Raw genomic sequence first — 23,072 nt, forward strand, 5'->3', positions numbered from 1 at the left:
ATAATTCAGATAAAAAACCCTGTCTCCATAAGCAAGCTATCACCTTAGCCTAACATGAGCTAGGGGGTGGACAAAGAGGAACCTAGAAAAACCTGTTTGTTGGGCTCCCTTCTGTGTTCTTCTGTTTCTGTGTAGCCAAGCAAACACTTGTTTTCTAAATGTTTGTTGCTTTTCACCTACCTGCGAATTGCCTTCCTTCCCTTTGAAGTCCCTGACTTGCCTCAAGCTCAACATCTTTTGTCTTTAGCTGAGGACATTTAAGGTGAGGGCCTCAGCCATTTTGGTGAGTCACTCAGTTTTCGTGTGTGTCTCCCATGTATACATGTTACTAAACTTTTGTTTGTTTTCCTCCTGTTAATCTGTCTCAGGTCCACTTAATTCTTAGAACAGCCAGAAGGACCTAGAAGGGTAGAGGAAAATTTCTTCCTCCCCTACAGTACTTATACAAACCTGGATGGTATGGCCTATGACACACCTAGACTTTATGGTACTAATGTTATGGGGCTGCTGTCATATGTGATGTCCATTGTTGACTGAAACATGATTATGTGGCGCATGACTATAGTTGTAACTCATTTACTCTTCACCATTGTACAATATCCCATTTTATTTGAATATACTACAGTTTATCTATTTCTTCTCCTGTCAGTGGATGTTGATGTTATTTCTAATTGTATGTTCTTACAGACAATGTTTCTATGAAAATTTTTGTATTTATCTCTTTTGCTAAGACAGAGACACTAAGCTAGTATGTTCACCACTTGGGGCACAAATGGGTTGTAAGTTTGCCAAAGAATGTATCTCTCCTGCCTTCAGATTGGCCAGGTCAGGGTCTGGGTTGACCAGAGCTTCTAACTGCTCTGCTCTCTCCATGAGCTGCCTCACCTGTTTATGGTAGTACATGCTGTGCAATAAGAACCAAAATCATCTACTCCCACATTCAGTTGGGACACTGAGAATGGAAACCAGATGTTAATGTCTACATTAATGTAATTTTGTTATTCCACAACATTAGCCTTAGCTTACTTCCCAGGAGTCTCTTGCTCAGATGAATTATTTGATTTTTCATTGAATAAACATCCTAAAAGACTCATCAGATCTTCAATGGAAAGCATCAATAGTTTGTGCCTTGCCTCAAAATCCTCACCCTGCTATTTCCATCAATCCAGGACTGTTGTGTCATAATTCTTACCCAATCCTAATCCAGTTCCCACATTGAAGTACCTGCCTCAAATCAAAATTCCGTTTCCCAATAAATCCTGATCTTGCCTCTCGCCTTCTGAGATACTACCAAAGTTCTGTGTCAGTGGTAAACAATAAACTAAGCTTTGTCTTATCAACAGGTTGTGTTGGTGATATTTGGGAGCTGATATTTGCATTTAAGAGGAATATTAACATTTTCAACACGCGATGTGACAGCAAAAGCTTTGAGAAACATGGTTATAGAGTACAAACCTGGGTGTGCAATGACTGAGTCTCAGGATAAGCACATTATCAACTTTACTATATATTGGCAAATGATATCAATTTAAGCCTTGTTTTCTCATTTGTAAAATAAAATGATTGGGCAAAATGATTCTTGAATTCTTTTTTGAGTTTAAAAATGATTTCATCTTCTGATTTGTAATAAGAACTCATTCTAAGAACAAAATAGTTACAGATGTGTGTGTGTCTGTATGTATAGCAAAACCTCATCTACCTTACCTTGTAGAGTAAGGTATTTTTAAATGACTTTGGTTAAGAATGAAAATGAAGCATAGAGAAGAAAAATTACTTACTTAGTGTTTTTCAATGATCTGAGAAGTGGAAAAAGGAACCAAGCCTCCAAGCCTTCTCCAGAATATCCTATAGGCACACCTCTTTGCATAAGTTCTATTTATAGGATTTCTATAGCAGGAATATCAAATACCTGGCACGTGTCCCAATGCCTTCCTCTCCCTTGCCCTTGGCAGACATCACAAAGCAATCATAGCGCTCACTCCAGAGCACAGAGTCAATTTCAGAAGGCTTTTCAACACACCATTCCAGACAGGCAATACCAATCACCTCAGGTTGGTACTCCAGATAACACCTATTGACTATACCTTGTTTATCTCTGCTTACCAGTCCAAGCAACCTGGTTTACTTTCTGTCTTCCCTAGCTGCCATCTCATGCTTTCCCTGGATGCTCTGATGATCCTCTTTCCCGATCTAGGATACCCCTTTCTTTCACTATGTCTACCCTCCTCTTGGCCATTTTCAAAGTGAAATTCAAGTTGAATCTCCTCCAAGAAAATTTCTCTCTTGCAACTCCACATCGTGTCCCATTCATCAACTCCAGTGGAACTTCAGCCTGAAGCCATCCCCAGTGAGTTCCACTCTCCAGATGTAAGCACTGTTTAGTGCTTCTGTGCCTTTGCTGATGTTTTCCTCCGACCTGAAATCTCTTCCTCTCCTTCTTCAGCCGGGCCAATGCTCACTTCCAGATCAAGTGTCACCTGCTCTCTAAAGTTTGAAAGAAAAGGCCTCCTTCTTCAACAGTCAGGCCTTCCCTTTCCTCAGCCCCAGAGCATCCCGTGCTTTCCTCCATTACAGCAAGTATCCTGTTGCGATGGAGCTGTTTAATTGTCTTTCTTCTCCAAGATTCAGTGGCTCCCCTGAGGGCCGGGATTTGCATTCATATCACCTACTACAGTACCAGGTGCAAGGTTAGTAATTAAGAAATGTTGGCTGAACTGAAATGAAATGAAATAAATTAGATTTGCTTCAACCTATAGAACTAATCCAACTTTTTCAGGAAAATCTCAACTTCAAAAATTATGTTATTTTTATGGGACGTAACTCATTAATATATAACTATGATTTCATTTATATAATTCTGTCAGACTTTTCTCATAAAATTAATTGACAAATCAGGGAAAAAATCTTTTTGCCAGATTCTATGTCCTCATCGTGGGTATGGGAAGTATTGTCACTGAATACCACATAATAGCATTTGCTGCAATGGGGGCCATAGCATGCAGCTGCTCGCCCCTTTCCCACCTCACCATGGAGTGTGGAGCTGATCCCAGAGCAAGCAGAAAATAGACTCACTGGTTGTTTTTTTGATATATATACAGTCACCCGAAAGGAATGGAGGAAACACAATAACCATCTAATGGGGTTTGCCATGCAATTGGGAACAATCTCCCAGGGCTGCATAACAGTAAAACTATAAGGACAGGTAGGAAAGAACCTGGCACTTTACTCAGTGCAAAATGTTGGATGCTTGAGAGAACACTAAGGGAAAAAAACTGATGAACTCTTAGGAAATATATCGCATGGCTGGTCAAGAGAAGAAAGGGGATGGAATCAGGTGTCTCCTTGAGTAACTGTTTTTTGCAGTCAGGTCATTTTTTAAAAGGAAACTGTGTGGGAGCCAGTGATGAAGACAAAGAGTAGCTGAGACAGGACATTTCTACTCCCTGAGTTCTATTTTGCAGCTATTTTTCAGATATTGAAGTTGGAGAAAAGGAATATTAGAACTAAAATGTCTTCTCCACAAAGATGATCAGCAGGAAGGATTCAGCTTGACTGTAAGGATTTAGCAATTATGTCAACTATGCCTAAAGTGGGAAGACCAAGACTAACAGGGAATCACCAAACAGCTGTCAGATCATGCTCCATCACTCTAATGTCACCATTTAGGGTAGCCAAAGCAACTGGATCGGTAATTTTAAAGTCCAACTCTTCGTTGCCTTGGAAACAAAATGGCTCACCCCTGTAAGGAGCTGATAATTGCTCAGCAATCAAATTGCAAATAATGCTCTGGCTAGACTGTATACCTGGCAGTTTTTGGACACAAGAGTAATTACAATTCCAGGCATGTTTCCTATCACAGAAGGTTAAAGAGACTTAAGCAACATAAAGAATTGAGGTATTATATATTTGAAATTACAAAATTTTCTATTTCCTTGGTCCTTTCCCAAACTCACAATTGCTTTCTATAAAATTGTATGTCTAATTGGTTTCTCTGCAACCAGCAAGACTGCTTATTTTTTAATCTAGGAACTAAAAGTAATGATTACTAATACAGAATTTTAATCACTTGTCATGTGTATACAATTTCTGAAAAAGTTATACACGTCTTTTTCTATCTTGTATCTTTTTGAAAACAGCATAAACATTTTGGTAGAGGGGCTAATTTTGAGGTGTTGAGCAATTTGCCTCAGTCCTATATAGGAGGTCATGAGTGAGAATCCGAATAAAGGAAAATGTTAAGGAAGATATTAGGAGGGAAAATGAAGGAAATAGAAGGTTTAAGGATGTGTAAATGTTCTTTGAAGTAAAAAGCAAAGAAAAATAATGGGGAAAATCTCTTTTCTCCCTAAAGCCCAGGATTAGAAGAATTGCAAGAGTAAATAATTATGAGGAAGAAATAACCAATGAACTCCCAAACACGTATATTCATATTATGCCTCATTCTTCTTTTTATATTAGAGGAAATGACCCTCTTCCCAAGCCAGTTCCATGCCTTGGGACCTTCTCTTCCCCCCATCTCTGAAATCTTTTCTCTCCTACATAAATCAACCTCTCCCTTTCAACTGGATCAACAATTGAATTTCAATTTCTGTCAACAATTATACATGCTCAAGATTATGTCATTTAAAGAAAAAAATTCTTTCATCACTCTACAGCATTCAATTCCTCTGCTGCACTGTACTGCTAATCTCTTGAAAGAATTGTTTAAACCCACAGTTTCTATTTCTCACCTCCCACTCACTAAAACTTATGCCTATATGGTTTCTATGACCAACATGCCACTGAAAAAGCATTTGACTCACATTTCAATAAATCCAAAGAACACTTTCTAGCATTCAGCCTGCCTGACAGCCTGTGACACCCTCCAGATTAAAACACTCCTTCCCTTGGATTCCATGATAACCCCCTCCCCTGGCTTTCCTCCTTCCTCTCTGATCTCTTTGACTGCTTTGCTCTTTTTCCTTTAACAGACCCCAGGGTAGATCACCTCAAGACTGTGCCTTATACCACCTTCTTTTCTTATTCTTTCTTCTCTCTTTAGGCAGTTTCATCCAGACCCATGCCTTTAACCAGCATTTCTAGTCCCTGAGACTCTCAAGATCAAACTTCTCCTCTGCGCTCCCAAACGATATGTCTAACTCTCACCAAGAAAGCTCCAGTTGAAGGCATCTCAATCTCAACAATCTGAACTCATGATCTGCCCCTAACACCCAATTGTACCCTAGTTTTCTCGGTCTCACTCAATGGCACCAAGCCAGAATCCGTGCTAAAATATTTCTCAAATATGTCCACTGCTTACTGCATCCACTGCTACTCCCCCATCCATGCTACCACGATCTCTTGCAAAGGTTTCTGCAATGGCCTAATACTAACTGGTCTTCCTTCACTCTAACCTTCCTCCAGCACACTCTTCACATAGCAACCTGAGTGACATTTTCAAAACCAAAATCTGATGATGGCGACACCATTAAAAACATCATTATTGACTTCCCACAACTCATAAATTAAAGATAAAATCCTCCATGTGGACTACAAGGTCCTTCATTTCTGGCCCCTGCCCACCTTTCAAGCATCAGATAATACCATCTTCTGCATTGTTCTCTGTTCTCCAACCCCGCTGACACCTTTCTTCAGTTCCTTGAGCTCAGCAAGTTTTTTCTACCACAGGGCTTTAGTACACGCCCCTCCCTCTGCACAGAACGCTCTATCTTCCTTTCCTCACTCCCACCTCCAGCCAAGTTAAAAGTCCACTCATCTTTTATGCCTCAGCTAAACTATCACTTTCTCCCAGAAGATTCCTTGCCATTTCAATCTAAGTCAGTCTCCTTTGTTATGCATTTTCACAGAAACTCATCCTTCCTTCATAGAATTTAGTTCTGTCTATAACTATCCATCTATGAGCATAGTCATTTGTTTAACGTCTGTGTTACTCATCTGACTGAAAGTTCCCTAGGAGTGAGAGCTAGATCTGCTTTTGTTCACCATTCTTTAGAAGGAGCCTAGCAGAACGTCCAGTACATAAAGATCACTTAATAAATATTGTGTTTAATAAAGAAGTGTTTTTAAAGTATTTTACCTATATTTTATATTTCTGCCATTGAAAGTGTGATAAAATCTCCCAGAACGGCTGTTGGAGGACTCACGCAACTACTCTGTATGAAAGCAAGTATCATCAATGTAGCATAAATGTCCTTGAAACTGTGGGGGATAACTGTGTCCATCTACTTTAAGGAAAAGGAGAATCCACTGAACAATTCCCCGGCAGTCACTGTGGTCAAAGAGAGGATGAGCTATGACCATAAATGTATGGAAGAAACAAAAGGTTGTACTCTTTTTTTGCATCTAACCCTCTCAATTTACAAACAGGTTGAGTTCCAAAAAGGTAAAAAAAAAACTGAATCAAATCCCTGTAATGCAGGACCCAATAGCACCACTTTATTTATGTCCTTTTATCTACTTAACATTGGGTTCTATTCTCAGAGGACGCATGATAAAGTGTGTTAATTAAAAGGAACATGGTAGGTACATAATAAATATAGTTCATTTAACACATAGTTGTGCAGCACATTCTATTTATTGGGCCTGGATAGCTACTGCAGAACTGAAAACAAGACAGACATGATCTCTTCTTCATGGCTCTTACATTAATTAAGACAATTATAGATTGTGAGAATTGCCATAAAATATATAAACAAAGCAAGATGACAGAGAGTACTACCAGGAGGAAAAAGTCACAGGCACTTTCAATGGACTGGCCAGAGCAGACGTCTCAGAGGAAGGACATTGGAGCTCAGACATAAAAGATAAGAAGCGGCCAATCCCCTGAGGAGAAGGTAGGGTAACTTCAGTGGAAAGAGAGTTCCAGGCTGAGGCAACAGCATGTGCTAAGGCCCTGAGGAGTACATTTCAAGGCAAATAAGAGCAACATGGTTGGGCCGTGGTGATTAGTGGAGTATCATATGGAATGAACCTGGAGAAACTAGTAGGAGTCAAAAAGCTATGGCAAGGAGCTTGTACTTTCTTCTAAGAACTATGCAGAGCCATTGAGAGGTCTTAGGTCTATAGCTGGAGGCAGAATGGTGACATGACCTGATTTTCATTTTTAAAATATTACTCTAGCTGTTGGAGAAAAAAAAAAAAAAGGGATTTTAGAGAAGTCATTTAGGAAGCTATTGCTGTAGTCCAGGCAAGACGTATTGATGTCTTGGGCTAAGGTGATGACAGTGAAGATGAAGAAGTAAGTGTTTATGCAGTATGTTTTGAAAGAAGAAAGACAGGAAGGAATAGAAATGGAAGCTGGAGACAGCTTCAGCAAGGGATAGTGGATGGTGTAGCTGAACATCATAAGGTCGAAGGATCTTAGGGCCTTGAATGAGAAAGGAGGAGAAATTATTTAAATGTGACAATGAGAAGCAAGGAGGACATTTACTACCTCTTGTGGACGTGAGAGGAAAAAAAGAAGACAAGAAAACAGTCTCCACTGGAGAGTGGTCTAGAGGAAATGGTGTCGGAAGAGGACAAACCAGGTTTCAACTAAGGCATGAAGATGAAAGGAACGTTCACATACAAATAGAGTCTGTTGATCACAAATCAGGACACAGTGAAGGAATTTAGAGAAAGAGGAGGGAGGGTGGGGAACTTGAGATCAACAGCATAACGTGAGAATGCACGTCCTTAGAATAATGGTTGACTATAGAGCCTGGGATTTCTGGCGGGGACTGAAGCAAACTGGGACCTGGGACATGACAGGATAAATCCTGAGAGGCTCATGGGAAGGAGGACAATAAATACAAGCTATGATCCTGAACACACGGCTTGATGGCATGAAAGTTTCCAGGTGACTTCTCCTTCCTACAAGTCATGCGATAGTGCTCTGGGTGATGTGGTCATCCAATGCCATCTCTCCATCCTGCAAGGAAAATGAGGCATGTGACCAGGGTCCAGAGAAATGCTCTCTCAGATAGCTGGAAATAGAATTTTACAGCTGCCATGTTCTTATTGGATCTCACTTCCCTAGACATAATTAATTGGCACATGGATGGGTACCTGCTCCAACGTGAGCCAATTAGAGTCTTTTCCTAGAATCTTTCCATTTACAACGGGGAGTTCCTCACTGAAGACAGAAATCATTAGATGTAAAACGTGTATCTGAGGACAGCAATTTTTCCAATCACACAGAGAGAGCCAGTCTAAGTGAGAATAGTTCAACTCTTTCTTGGGTTTCCTGAGCCAACAAATGTATATTTTTGCCTAAGATATAGTTGGGTTTCTGTCACTCAAAACCAAGAGTACTAACTTGAAACCAAAAGACTAATAGCTAATGCATAAATTCTGCAGCCTTCTGCTATTGACCATAGCAAGACATAGTGTAACAGTCCCATAAAATAAGCTAGTAAATTCCCTCCACATCAGTGTGAGAAAGCCATAAAAGTGGGAAATAATAATGCTACACATATTAGTCAGGGGCCCCAGAAAAAGAGAATGAATAGGACGTGTATTTGTGTGTGTGTGTGTGTGTGTGTGTGTGTGGAGACGGGGGGGGTGGGGGACGGGGAGAAAGATTATAAAGAATTGGCTCACACGGCTATGGAAGCTGATAAGTTCAAAAAACTATAGTCAGCAAACTGGAGACTGAAGAGAGCCAATGGTGTAGTTCCAGTCTGAAGGCCAACAGGCTCGAGACCCAGGAAGAACGAATGTTTCAGTTTGAATGCAAATGCAGGAGAAAAACTGATGTCAGGCAAAAGCAGTCAGGCAAAAGGAATTCTCTCTTATTCAGCCTTTTTTTCTATTCTGGCCTTCAACTGATTGGATGTGGCTCACCTAGGTTACAGAGCGCAATTTGCTTTCTCCATTAACTCAAATGGTAACCTCATTCAGAAACACCCTCACAGACACACCCAAAATAATAATGTTTGACCAAATATCTGCACACCCTATGACCCAGTCAATATGACACAAAATTAACCATCACATTATGTAATCTTACAAGGCTGCCTTCTGGATGCATGACTGCTTTGCATTGTGTTGAGGGCTGCAGGATATATAAATGCTGCTGTTGAATAGGTCCAGATGCCAGGACGTTGTGTTTGGCCGTGGTGACCTTGGACAAGCTCTAAGGTTGGGCAAAGTCCTGATGAACGAATAGCAGAGGTAGAGATAACGTATGGAGGAAAGAAAGAAAACATCCTAAGCTGACTTTGCTCATTGAATTGAGTGAGTAAACTATTTCAATGCAAGAGGAGTTGTGAACATTTGGAGAACTCTATAAAGTAGTCTGTGAAAGCCTATAAAGCAGAATGAGCTCAAGAAAGGTTAATTGGAAGAGACTGTACCCCAGAAAAGGTAAGCTGGTGGAGGGAAAAATTTCATAATCTAAGCAGAATATAAAAAATCACCAGGGTAAAGTTTGAAATGGTATCAGGAAGAGCAGAAACCTGATTCCAAGTGATAAACCCCTAGAAAGAAATCCCTCAGTTTACTCATCTGCAGAATGGACATCATAATAGTGTGTGACTTATAGGATTGTTATGAGGATCAAATAAACTCTACTTTTGTGGATCTCTCTCTCTCTCTTGTGTATGGAATTTGCTAACTTATTCTTGGGGGCTGTTACCCTATGTCATGCTGTGGTCAATAGAAGAAGGCTGTAGAATCTGTGCGTTAGCTATCACTCTTCTAGTTGTGAGGACTGAAATGCAAGAAACCATTAGCCAATACCTAGCACATCATAAAGGTTACTTACCTCTGTAGCACTAAGCCATTCCCAAACTCTGCCTGCCACCCTTTGCACTAAGGGGGAGGGGCAACATAGAAGACGTGAAGGACAAGCGCTATGGGCTCAAAACAAGGCCTGAGGCCCCAAGAACCAAGCCTTTAGGGGAAACCTTTCCGTAATTTCTGGAATAGTGGCAGCATTAAGATCCTCATCACAGGGATGTCTTTGAATGTTGGGCTTAGGGGGCCGCCCTGGGACCAATTTGCTACTTATCTTCTTTTTAATGCTCAACGTCCATTCACAGTGATTATCTCATCCGCTCCTTAGAACATCCCTGGGAGGATTACAGAGCAGAAACTGTGGTCTTCATCGTACTGAGTCCTAGGGCAGCTGAGGGATGACTTGGCACAGATAGGCAAAGTCAAGGCCCAAGCCCAGGGACTTGACTCCCAAGTCCCACAGTCTTTCCACAAAACCACAGCAGATTGATTTTGGCCTCTACTATTCTTTTCTTAACAGAGTAAATATCAAGTAAAGTTTCCAATGTTTAATTCAGCTCATGCATTTTTGAGCACTTACTACTTGCTAGATACTGTGATGAAAGTGAACAGTTGATGGAGCTAATCAAAGGAGCACCAACTATACCTCCAAAATGTCTCTTGAAATGGTCCTCCTCTGCTGTCACTGCCCCTGCCTCAATTCAGGCTCCTACTTCGTGTACTGCAAGAATCGCCTGGGCTCCCTGCCTCCAGTTGCTCTAATCCTCCTACTCTCGCCATCATTTATACACACTTCAAAACTTGTCCTTGTCTTCACTGAAAACCCGGATGGCAGCCCAATCACTTTGGCAGGGTTTTTCAAACCTGATTACACTGTAGAATTACCAGGGCATTAAACACCCAGGCCCTATCCCAAATATTCTGACTTTAATTGGTCTGGAGTGAGGCCGTCATTCTTGTTCTTTTTAATCTCCAGGTGATGGCCAAGTGCAGCCAAGGCTGAAAATCCCTGGTCTACCAAATAAATTTGGGTCTCCTGAGCATTTGAAGCCCTTCACGATTGGGGCAACAACCTATATCTCTCATCTCATATCTCTCAATTAACAATTATTATTATAATCATATCTTAAGGTATCTGTCATCCTTGTTAGACTGTGCATCTCTTAAGGGAAAAACCTCTGTCATTCATCTCTGTATCCCCAGTATTTGTCACAGTGCCTGGCAAACAGTGGGTACTTAATGAATGTCAGTTGGATGGATAGATGGAAAATGGATGGACAGACAGATGGGTGGGTGGATAAATTTATAAATTCTGAACTAAACTAATCAGGGACCCGTGAGCCTGCACTCCCATAGCTAAATTATCAGGACTAAGAACTAAGGCTCTTGTATCAATATGCTTCTACTATTTGTTCCAGAAAATTCTTGCCAAAGAAGATAAGGACGTAGAGGGTATAAACCCTTGGCTCACAATCCTAAAGTGTTTTTTTGTTTGTTTTTTCTGAGTGAAGAGCACTGACCTGGGTATTGAGGATCTAGAGCTTAAGTCCCTCACTCCAGAGTTTAGAGTGATGAGGGGTCAGTGGAAAAAAATCAGAAGTGAAATTCAGTGAAGGATTCCACTTCAAACCTGAGTTAAGCTATTCTAGAGTGTTCTGTAAATATTTGACTTTGTATTGAAGCATACAGCTCTCTCTAATACTTCCTATCTCCTTGTGGTAGCTCCTTCATCCCTTCGTCCCCTGAATTGCTGTGGTCTACAGCATTATGAGTTACCAGGAAAAGTAGGAATTCTGATAAAACACCGGCATATTTCTCAAAATGAACTTTTAGGGTCAAAAAGAGAGGGGAAGTTTTTAACGTTCATGGTTAAACAGAAAAAATTGGAATGTGCTTTAATAATGTGTTTGCTGTCAGCTGAGGTAATCTCTGTATCAACAATGTACAGCAACAGTGCACATTTGCAGATGGCAACTAAGTAACTCTGAACAGGAAGGCTGAACAGAATAAAAAAATCCCTGAGTGATCAGGAAGAGGTGATGAGTAAGTGGATTTGTCCATCTGACTTTCTGGGAAGAGGATAGTGTCATGCATCCAGCAGGCCACTTTGCACAAAAGTAAATGCAAACATATCGATAATGCTGTTTTGCCGTTGTTACCTTTTTCAGAAAATTGGCAGAATTAATCCTTTGTATGGTAATAGAATTCATCTCTCTCTCTCTGATTTTCATGTTCCTAAATACAGAATTAGCTTAGTTTCACTTCTTGAATGTAACAGAGTTCAGATAAGACATGTTGCAATAAAATATTGACTATTCATTTCACTTCATATGTAGGAGGCGTTGGCAACACTCTGGCATTGAGAGAAGAAAACATTTCTTTCAGATTATCCCACTGAGAATTAGCTCCAAACCCTTGAAGGACATTTGGTCCTGTCCAAAATATCTGTAAGACATTTGGGCCATAAGATATTTGGTCCATACCATAAAGTCCTTGACATTTAGTCCTGTCCAAAATGTCCATGAGTATTTTTGGTCCATGCAAATGGTTTTGTACAGGACTAAATATCAAGGACATTTTGGCGTGAATCAAATGTCTCCATGGACGTTTTGGACAGGACCAAATATGACCAAATACCAAGGACCTTTTGGTGTGGACTAAATGTCTTCACGGACACTTGGGTTAGGACCAAATATGACCAGATATCAAGGACCAAACATGCTCATGGCCATGTTGGACAGGACCAAATGTCAAGGACCTTATGACTATATTTTGTTTGCTTCCAGGACGAAGGCCATTCATCTTTTAAAATAGTGTAATGCTTGAGAAAAATCTGTGATTAAGAAAATGTAACAATGATTGAGAAACATTCTTCATGCGTGCATTTACCTGGCAATCACTAAAACAAAAATAATGGGAAGTAGTATGGTATATTATAATGGTCACGAGCGGGCTTTGGAGGCACACAGTCCTGGGATCATGTTGGCCCTGCCATTTACTAACTGCGTGGTTTGGGAGAAAGCTGATTAACTAATACAGAACTCAGTTTCCCCTTTTGTAATAATAATAATAGTACACATGTCACAGGATTGTTGTGGGACTTCACTGAAACAATATCCGTAAAGTGCATGGCACATAGTAAGTAGTCAATATGTGGTGACTATAATCAATAAGTTTAATTTTGCATCCAGCAGTTGGCATAAGATTATTTGTCAGGATGCTTCATCTATACAGTTAAGAATAAATTTGCATCTGTTATACCTACATTTGTGGGACACATCCCTGTTGTACCGGAAATAGCTCTATACCATAGATGTCATTAAAGACTACACAAAAATAATGAGGTAGATACTTTAGAACTTTCAGCCATTTTACTATAAACATTCTATTATCTGAAAGTAATTTTATGTTCTTCTAATTATCCACAAGAAATCTTGAAAGTAATTCTGTTGGCAAGTAGAAATTTTTACTTAAGGATATATTATATTAATATTTCATATCACCTTATTTACTTTTTAAAGTATTAATTCATAAGAGTTACTTAAATACTCTGGACATTAATTTTTTTGTTATATGTGTTACAAATATCTTTTCCTTCTCTATGAGATTTTAATATTATGAAACTAATTTATTAATCTTTTTCTTTATAATTTATACTTTTTGTTTTGTTTAAGAAATACTTTCCTACTCCAAGATCAAGAAATCCAGTTAAAGTTTTGCTTTTGACATGTCATCTTCATTACACATGATATTTCTTTCTTTCTTTTTTTTTCTTACTAAGGTAACTTTGCCAGATCTTAAGCCGATCCCCACATTAAAATTCCATCTACTTTCAACCAGACCTCCAAACCCTATAAATTCCTGCCTCTGACCTTTCTCTTCTGCTATTCTAGACATTATCAAGAGGATGTTCTCTCTATTTCAGTAAGTAATAAACTCAGCTTAGTTTGATCAATAGGTAATTTTAGTGGTCTTTTGGGGGTGTCAAGAACCAACACCTAAGTTCTTTTCCTATCTTACAATGTGGCTTTGGGTAAGTCAGTTACATTGTCAAATACCTCTAGATGTAAAATGAGTCCGATAATATTTATCACATCTTCCTCACGAAGTCTGTGGAAGAATAGTGTGTGATCATTTTCTACAGCACTTTCTATCCAAGGATCTCAAGCATTTTATTTCTGCCAAGCACAAATATATTACATGATTAATAGCAGTGCTTCTGAAAGCGGCAGAGAAAAGGATTTCATAGCTCCAAGTACTGTGCTGTCAAACTCTGCATTCTCTAACTGCAATGACTTTATCAAACCATTACATAAGAACAATACGATGAGAAGAATTAAATGAAAATTAAGACCTTAAACTTGCTGCTAGTTTCCTAATTAAGAACTAAAGAACGCCTTCCAACTCCAGATTTCTTTGACTTCATTAGAAAATCACACATGGAGGGATTCATAATTACTGTTAAATTACAAGCACTTATTTATTAATGTTACTAAACTGAGGAGCAGTACAACTGTCTATGATGCGTCAATCTCAAAAAAGCTGTGAAGCAAACTGTTACTCTGTGTTAATTATGTTGAACCTTTCACATTTTGGATTCTAAATGGTACAAATGATTTTATAGACTTGGAACATTCTGTCTTTACTCTTTACAGGGAGAGAAAAAAATCTGCCTACTGTTCATCACTTAACAAAAAGGTAGAAAGAAAATATTTAATACTATTTTTTAACGGATCATAAATCAAGTTGCCTTAGACTCCAATGAAATCCGATTGCAGAATAGATCAGCATTAGAATTTCTGTGCAAGAAAAAAAAATGCAGTGTTGCTTTTGGAAGTGTTCCTGTCCTGATTCTTGTTCCTTGGTGTTTAAGATGCAGAGGAAAGGTTTAGAGAGTTGGTGAGCTGATTCTTTAGAAAAAGACTCTACTAAATTTCTAAGTTTATCTCTGCTTATTGAGGTGTGTATAATTCAAAAGATGTAATCTGACATTCAAATAATAATACTGAATTTACTGGACAATATAGGAAAAAATGAGAGAAATGTGAAGTCTTCTGTGAACTTGAGATAATTGCTTTATCCTTGCCAAGATTTAGTGAAACTGGATTTGTAATCACCAAAGAGGGTCCTGCAGGAAATCTGTAGTCTATAGGACCTTTCTAATTTGTACTAATTGCCTAAAACACTCATGATGAATTAGAAAATTTTGTGAATTGGGGAAAGAAATAATATGACTATTAAGACTCCAAGGCAGTGAATCAAGCCAAGTGTCTTCATTGTATGTAGAACAATGCCCTTCAACAGTGACCAGAATGTATCCTAGCAACATAATAAGCTCTTACTGATAACAGAGAACAGATAACAGTTAAAGCAAGTAACTGCTCATCCCTGGTTTGTATTCTATTCTTGGTTCTGCCCTAGTAAATCACTGATCTACCTTTGCATCTCCAGGTCTTTTTCCATGAAATTCAAGGCGATGTTGTGGGATATTTAGCAAGGAGAGCAAAGAACTGGACTAGGTTAAGTAATGTTAATTTAACTCAAATTTGAGGTCAATAAAAAAGGAAGAAAGGTAAATGTCAAAGGAAGCTCAAACCTCCGCTTACCCACCAACACTAGATTTCACAAAACCTGGCTTGTTCTTTTGACAGCCTCCAGAGACCAGCCTGTACACTCTCAGGATGGAGTATTGTCAAAGCCCAGGCACAAGGAGCAAGAGGGATTTCTTCTTGTCTCTCCACTAGCCCTTCTGAATCCCTATTCCCTTCTTCCTGCTTTCACAGTGGGATATTTCTGGAGCAAATCAGAGGCAAGGGAAAAGAATCTGCAGCCTCATGTGCCTCCCTCTCAGTTCCTCTTCTAAACATCCGTTCCATTCTTGGCACCACCATGTCACAGAAAGGGAAATGGTAAGCTAGAGCCTAGAGAACTGCCACCACCAGTGCCTCCTCTGCCCCACACCCACCCATCTATGGATGCCAGTAAAATCCCTGTATTTGGAATCCACTCCTGGGAATGACATAAAAATATGCTATGAGAAAGCACCCAGTGAAATTCTCATCTCTATTAAGGAAATGTTATTAATTCTTTTTTTAAAAACCACTTGTCTTTGCTCCCCCCAGGGTATTTATTTTTCACTGCTAAAGAATCCAAGCCCAAACATTGCAAAGAGCCCATGACCACTCAGCTATTAAATGCTGCACGCAAATCTTACCAAAGATGCCTCCTTGGTGGCCATTCTCAGCATTTCTTCCAGCAAATGAAAATGCGTCTCAGAGAGAAGCAAAGCACTCATTTACAAATGAGTTCCCTTGCACTTGATATATTGTTGCTAGGATTTAATGCTCTCATTATCTTTCATTATTTACAGCAATGTATTAATATCCCATGAAATGTTTCCTCTGAAATGATTTTAATCTTCTTATTTAGCTTGTTCCAAACTCAACCACTTTGCAGTAATGAACCTGCTCCCCCTAATTAACTATTCATGGGGAGCCCACAGTACCCTGCAAGGAAGTTATTACTAATGTGAAATGTTCAATGGCCCTGGTGGGGGGCCAGGATGCAAGCAGGCTCAGTATTCACAGTTCTATCAATTCTCTCATAACCATGAGCTTAGATTTTGAGTAGCAATACCTTCTAACTGATACCTTAAAACCTGCCCAGACGACCATCCACATGTCCCAAACAGGATCCCTTCACGCCATGTTCAGGAAAACAGTCAACACTAGAAATGCGTTTCTTAACTCAAACAGCTCTTATTGACATGCTTACCAAGAAACTGTCACAGTGCAGGACACTGGAGACTAAAGGATATATAAGCCATAGTCACATAGTCTCAAAATCTCACAGGCAAACAGAGGGAATTCCACAGAAAAGTTATTTCTAACAAAAGATATAATTAAAAGTTTTGTGCACACAAAAATATCATAAAACATTGCAAGATCAATTGTTAAATAAGTAGATGAGACAGTTCAGAACAGGAAGAGACACTGTAGACTAGAATGAGCTGGGAAGGCTTCACAATTGTAAAGATGCTTCAGGAAAATCTCAATGAAAGTGCATAGGTTGAATGTTTACAGACCAAGAAGGGCATTCTGAGTAATTACAAGTCACTCATTGACTGAGTACCTATATGTGGCCCCAATCGACTCAGGGCATTCCCTCCACTAACTCGTTTATACTTCAAAACTTACTAGGTAGGTTTTATCTTTTACTTTTTTTCAAAAGAAAACGGAGGCATAGAGACATCACACATCTAATTCGTGGCAGAGCCATAATTTGGACACACAGTGTCTCCTAAATCCATCTTGCCATCTGCTGTATGTCCCAGTTTAGTGGTGGCTGGAGGAAACTGAGCAAGAAAGAACCTGAAGACCAGATCCTTTAAGTAGATGTATGGAAGGGCCCGAGAAGCGGAACCAAGAGAAATAAAGCCACAAAGGTGGACTTCGGGGGTTCTGAAAGTCATGCAGTCTCCTTCTGAGCAGACCCCCAGCACACTGCGATGGAATGAAACTCCCCAGAGAGTTCTCAAGCCACAAGTTCTCCAGCCACGTTCAGATGCCACTTGCCTGGGTAACTTAGCTATTATTCCTGCCCTCTCAGCTTACAAAATAGTCAGTTTAGACAGTTGCAAGTCACTTTGCGCTACAAGATACAGCCTCAGAAAGTCAAAGTTAGAAGGACTCAGAGAGATGGTTTAAGGCAAGCCCCGTCAAGTTCTGTGTTCTTTCTCCCCCTCCTCCAAGCGTTTACATCACATGCTGATGGTCCAGAACTAGATGCAAGACTCCTCTGGCTGTGTGACCTTGAACCCAGGACTCAACCTTTCTGTACCTAAATCTCTCTATAGAATGATCTCTGTAACTGCCCAGACAACTAATGCAACCTGTAAACACCTCTTCAGACGTCTGAGGCCCCAGCCTCCAAAATGTTCTTGGAACTTCTCTACCCAGCTGGGAAAACTAGACAGAGGAGTTCTCAAAACACTTTGCCTATGAGAACCCGCATCTAATATTAAAAATGCCAACAGCCCTCTCCCATTAAGGCAAGCGCTTGTTTTGTGTCAGCTCACTGAGAAAATAACGACAAAAGCTTCTGCTTATACAGCTGTTTTTTAGAATGAATTTGCATTTTACTACATGGAACAGCGTCTACACACACACAGTTGAAAAATAAAATTACCAATCTGTGGGAGCCATTGTATTTACTCAGACTGTGGACAATACTGGTGTTCTGATAGATTTGTCATACTTTGCATTGATGTTAAGGTCCTTCCAAAGATATTTGGCCCTCAGATTGGGAACAACACACCAGAGCTATTTAACTAATTAGGTAATTATTATCCTCAGAAAGTTAATTTTTCCTACAGTTTCCTCATTTAATGAAATGGGATGTTAAACGCCGTGGCTGTTAGAGCCGCCACACGGAGACTGGTTTGTGTGATGCAGCCATTGTAGATTACAAATATAGAGATCCCTACCTTACCTTCATAGTGCAACTGTATTCTGATAGAGAATTTAGAAAGCAATTGCTTAAAGGGTAGAACTCTTGTTTTGTTGTTTGCTAGTTTTCCCTTCTGAAAGGCCTCATTAAGCACAAGAAGGTGAACAGCAGAGTTTAAAAAAAAAAAAAAGCAGCAAAACTGCCTTCCAAAATCCAAGAGTTCAAATGAGATTGCATACAAATTGCGGGGGTCTCTCTCCGTTCAGCCTTGCAGCTATTATTCCTACTCCTATGTGACTCGCATAACAAACAAGGAACGGAACCGCAGAGACAAAGAGCCAGGACCAGGAGAGACAATGGAATCACCGTGTCCTTTTGCTTCAGCAATCCACCGGCTAGTCACTGCCTCACAAATTTCTTCCACACACTGCCGTCCATCACACAGGCAGCTTTTAGGAAATGAAAAAGAAAAAAAAAAAGCCATCAGTTGTCATAGAAACAATAGCAATTGGTGCCACCTTTGTGTGAGCAGCTAGAAGCCTTGCTGCTGCCATTTGGCCATCTCCCAAGGACCCAGATTGAGAAACACTGGCCAGCTTGAAAGGGGGCCCCTGAATTTCTGCCAAAAAAGGAAACCGATACCCTTCAAGTGGGCGGTCACATATTTGCCTGAGATTGAAGGTTAATTAAAACACAACCCTGGATGTGGGAACATGTTGTGAAAAACACGTTTCTCAACCCCTAAATTCCCTGTGTGAGGTCTAACGAGGCCATTGTAACCTTGTGCACCAGGGCTGTCCCATGGGAAGCAGCCAGAGCAGGGTGTTCCGCCCTCAGCCTGATGGAATATGTTCTCATCAAAGATGTAATCATCTCTAAGAGAGTCTAATTAAGCTGGTGATTAAGGTTAGCAGTGGGAAAGAAACATCCCAAGGGTGAGGCCAAGCTGCCAGGGATCACGCTGACAGAGTGCAAGGCCAGGTGGCCGTGGCTTTCCCTCAATTTATGGCCTCTTTCAAACTGCTGCAAAATGGCTTCCCTCATAAATCAGCGGGCCAACATGAAATAGTAACCCCCAGCCTTCCACAGTAGGCTCTAAATGGCTGGCAGTCCCTGGGGGCTCACCCAGCACACAAAGTGTCCATCTGAGAGGTGGGACATGGTGACCTCAGGTATATTGAGCTCATGTGAAAATGCAGGTCCTGTGGGCTCGTGGAGAAAAAGAGATTACCATCAGCAGAGCTTCAGAGAGTCTGTCTCCCACTCCTGCTGTTTCTACTTGTGAGAGAGTGTATCTCAGGGTTGTTAAACGATCAGTGAGGCAGGATGGGAGCCTTGGGGCTTGGTGGGGAAACAGGCTGGCCAGTGGGTCTGTCACCAGGCAGGGGGTCAAATCCGAATGAAGGCCGGAAGAAACCAGAGAGCTGAGGGAGAGGTCGGGAATCACACAGGAGCAGGAGCAGGAAGTAGGAGGGTATACACAAGCAAAGACGGGAGATTGTCAAAAGTTTCCACAGGCTGGAAATCTACAGACTCTCAGAGCAGCCTCGAAAGTCCATTGGAGGCTTGATTTTGAGACATGGTCCAAAATTACCCAGAAGTTTTCCACCTGCTCCTGCTAGGACAAGAACAAATTATACATCAGAACAGTCGGACTAGGTTTAGCTGCATGAAACAGAAAATCAAAAAGACCCCTGGCAAAAGCCAGAGATTGGCAAGCCAGGGCTGCTGTGGTGGCTTTACGGCAGTCAAGGACCCAGCTCCTTTCAGCTTTCTGTTCCACTTCTAGGCTGACGGCCTCAGCCTCATGGCCCACAATGGCTGTTATAGCTGCAGCTATCGCAACCACTTTCCAAACAACTGGATGCAGGAAGAAGGGTACATTCTTCTCCTTCTACAAACACTTGCCAGAAGCATCAACCAACATTTCTCATTGGCCAGAATCTACTCATACGGCCGCACTCAGTTGCTGGTATATGGAAGGTATATGGAAAATGCGGTCTTTAGGTTGGACTCATTGCTACTCTGAATAAATTACTGCTCCTAAGTAAAGGGGGAAATAGATACTTTTTGGTAACTAGAAATCTCTGCTAGTCAGGGTATTTCTTCGTTGACTCTCTGAGGATCTCTCAAAAACGTGTCAATTATGGTCACTAAAAGGAGAACTGTTCCTCTACTCACTACTCACCAAATCTGAGGGAGTTTTCCCACACAGACCAGTTCTCCAGCTCTCCAGATGCCAAGTGGGTATCCTACAACTCAATTCGGACACTAACAACCCAGAGTTAGTGCAGGGCCCACAGGCTAAGGGCTCAGTCCCGCAAGACTGCCCTCCCCACTTCAGACACCAATTGCAAGTCAAGGCCTCCCACACTTCTGACCAAATAGCTATAAATCAGAGGTTCCCACAACCCCTTCCTGAGGTTCAGTGATTTGCTAGAACAGCTCACAGAACTCAGAGGAACACTGTACTTCCTATTACCAGTTTATTATAAAGGCTATAAACTCAGGATCAGTCAAATGGAAGACAGACACAAAGCAAGGTATGTGGGAAGGGGAGCAAAGATTCCCTGCCTTCTCCAGGCACACGGCGCTCCCAGTACCCTGATGTCTTCACCAACCTGGGAGCCCTCCAAACTCCTTCTTTCAGGGTTTTTAAGGAGGGAGCATTACATAGACAGGGTTGATTAAATCACTGGTGATTGGTGATTGAACTTAGTCTCCAGCCCCTCCTTTTTCCCTGGAGGTCGGCAGAGGAGGGCTGCAATTTCCAACCTTCTAATCACACGGCTGGTTCCTCTGGCAACCAGCCCGCTATCCTGAAGCTGCCTTCCAGCCCCTGGACCAGTCATCTCATCAACATACAAAAAGACACTCTGACCACTCTGGAGATTCCAAAGTCTTAGAAGCTCTGTCTGGTGTCAGGAACCAGGGACTAAAGACCAATTATAACAAAATATGCTCCTCTCACCCCTGTCACTCAGGAAATTACAAGGGTTTTAGGAGCTCTATGTCAGGAACTAGAGGTGGAGATCAAATATATATTTCTCATTATGTCACTGTCACACATTCTGCAGCGAGAAAGTCTTTGTTCAGCTCTTTGTCCCCAGGCTAGAGCATCTCCTCTTCGAGGTTGGTGGCAGTGCTGGAATCCCGCATCCAATGGGAGGTAAGGCATTCTAGGAGCTCCCGTCTATCAGATGAATCCCTGGAAGGGAAAGCCCCAGCAATGAGTCATCACCGGCCAGGGACTGAGTCCACGTCAGAGCACCCTTGGCTTGAACTACTCTGGGCTTACACCAAAGCAGAGTGGGGCTTGGTTCCTGTGATAGCCAAGGAGACCAGGGTCATAATCACAGCTTCACAAGCAATGGGATTCATACACTGAGCATTTGCTCTCTGCAAACGCTGTCCTAGGCGCTGGAGATGCAAACACTGAGAAGCATCCCTTCCTTTGAAGATGTTTCCAGTTTTGCAAGGGAAGCAATATGCAAATCACAGGTTAAAAAACAGCATAAGTGTGATGCTAGATGTTGCTGGTGCACTATGGTAGATTCATCTAAATCATCTGGGAGGCAAAGGAGGGCGTCTCCTGAGGTGAAATCCTCCTGGGTTTTGAAAGACAAGTAAAAGTTAGGCTAGAAGAAATGAGAAAAGTATTTCATGCAGGGGAACAGCACTTATACAGATATAAACATGAAAAAGGACATGTTCAAGGGGAATTTTGTGGTTCAGTCTGGATGCCATATCCGGTAAAAGTGGATGGAGCATGAGGAGTTTCATTAGATATTAAGGGTGATTAGATATCGAGGGTGGGGGACTCTGGTTAAATCGACTTAGAATTCTTGCTAAAATTGGACAATGCAGAGATAAACAGGGAAGTACAAAAGTCAAGCCTAATTGAAAAAGAGCTCAGAGGAGCCTGATTAGAGTTTGGTCAAGGAGAGAATCTTTGTCAGGGACTGGCAAAAACCAAAGAACAAACAAAAAAACTTAATTTTATCATAACAACAAATCAAGAACAGCTGTGGAGTGCCTGTGCAGCTTCTCTATTTTCTTTCTTGTTATTCTAAAGTCAAGATAACAACTCTGCAGTCACACACCATCATTTAAGTATATATTCACTGCAAACTGGAGACAACTTGGCCCTAAGGAGCAAAACACCATATGATTTCATGGCATTAAATCTGTCATCACAAAACCATGCTTTAAATGATTGCCCCCTTCTTTTTCCTCTCCTTCTTGCGCTCATGGGGAGGAGTGGAGGGTTTTCCATTTGAATTTGTTGTTTAGAATAGATATATGCGGACCTCCATGTAAACTGAGGAACAGTGTCTGTGTATATTCTTCATATTAGAAAATATGTCTCTCCTACATCTATAGGTATTTGTTTCCTAGTACAGATCCTTACACAGTTCCCTTCCCTGCTCCCCCCAAAAGTAGGAGATGCCTAGAACTAACGATGCAAAGACATGAAGGACCCTTAAATGCGTATTACTAAGTGAAAGAAGCCAATCTGAAAAAGCTACATAGGATATGACTCCACCTATATGACATTCTGGAAAAAGCAAAACTATGGACAATAAAAAGATTCATGTTTGCCAGGGGTTGGGGGGGAGGGAGGGATGGATAAGCAGAGCACAGAGGATTTTTAGGGCACTGAAACTACTCTGTATGATACCACAGTGGGGGATAGATGTCGTTACACGTTTCCGTAAACTCATACAATGTATGGCACCAAGAGTGAACTGGAATGTAAACTATGGACTTTGGGTGTTAATGATGTGTCAATGTAGGTTCATCCTTGATAAAGAAATGTACCACTCCAGAGACTGACGTTGATAATGGGGGAGGCTGTGCATGTGCGGGGATAGGGGGTATGTGAAAACTCTGTATCTTCCTCCTAT

Source organism: Equus caballus, chromosome 5, assembly GCF_041296265.1.
Source record: "Equus caballus isolate H_3958 breed thoroughbred chromosome 5, TB-T2T, whole genome shotgun sequence".
Taxonomy (NCBI): Eukaryota; Metazoa; Chordata; class Mammalia; order Perissodactyla; family Equidae; genus Equus; species Equus caballus.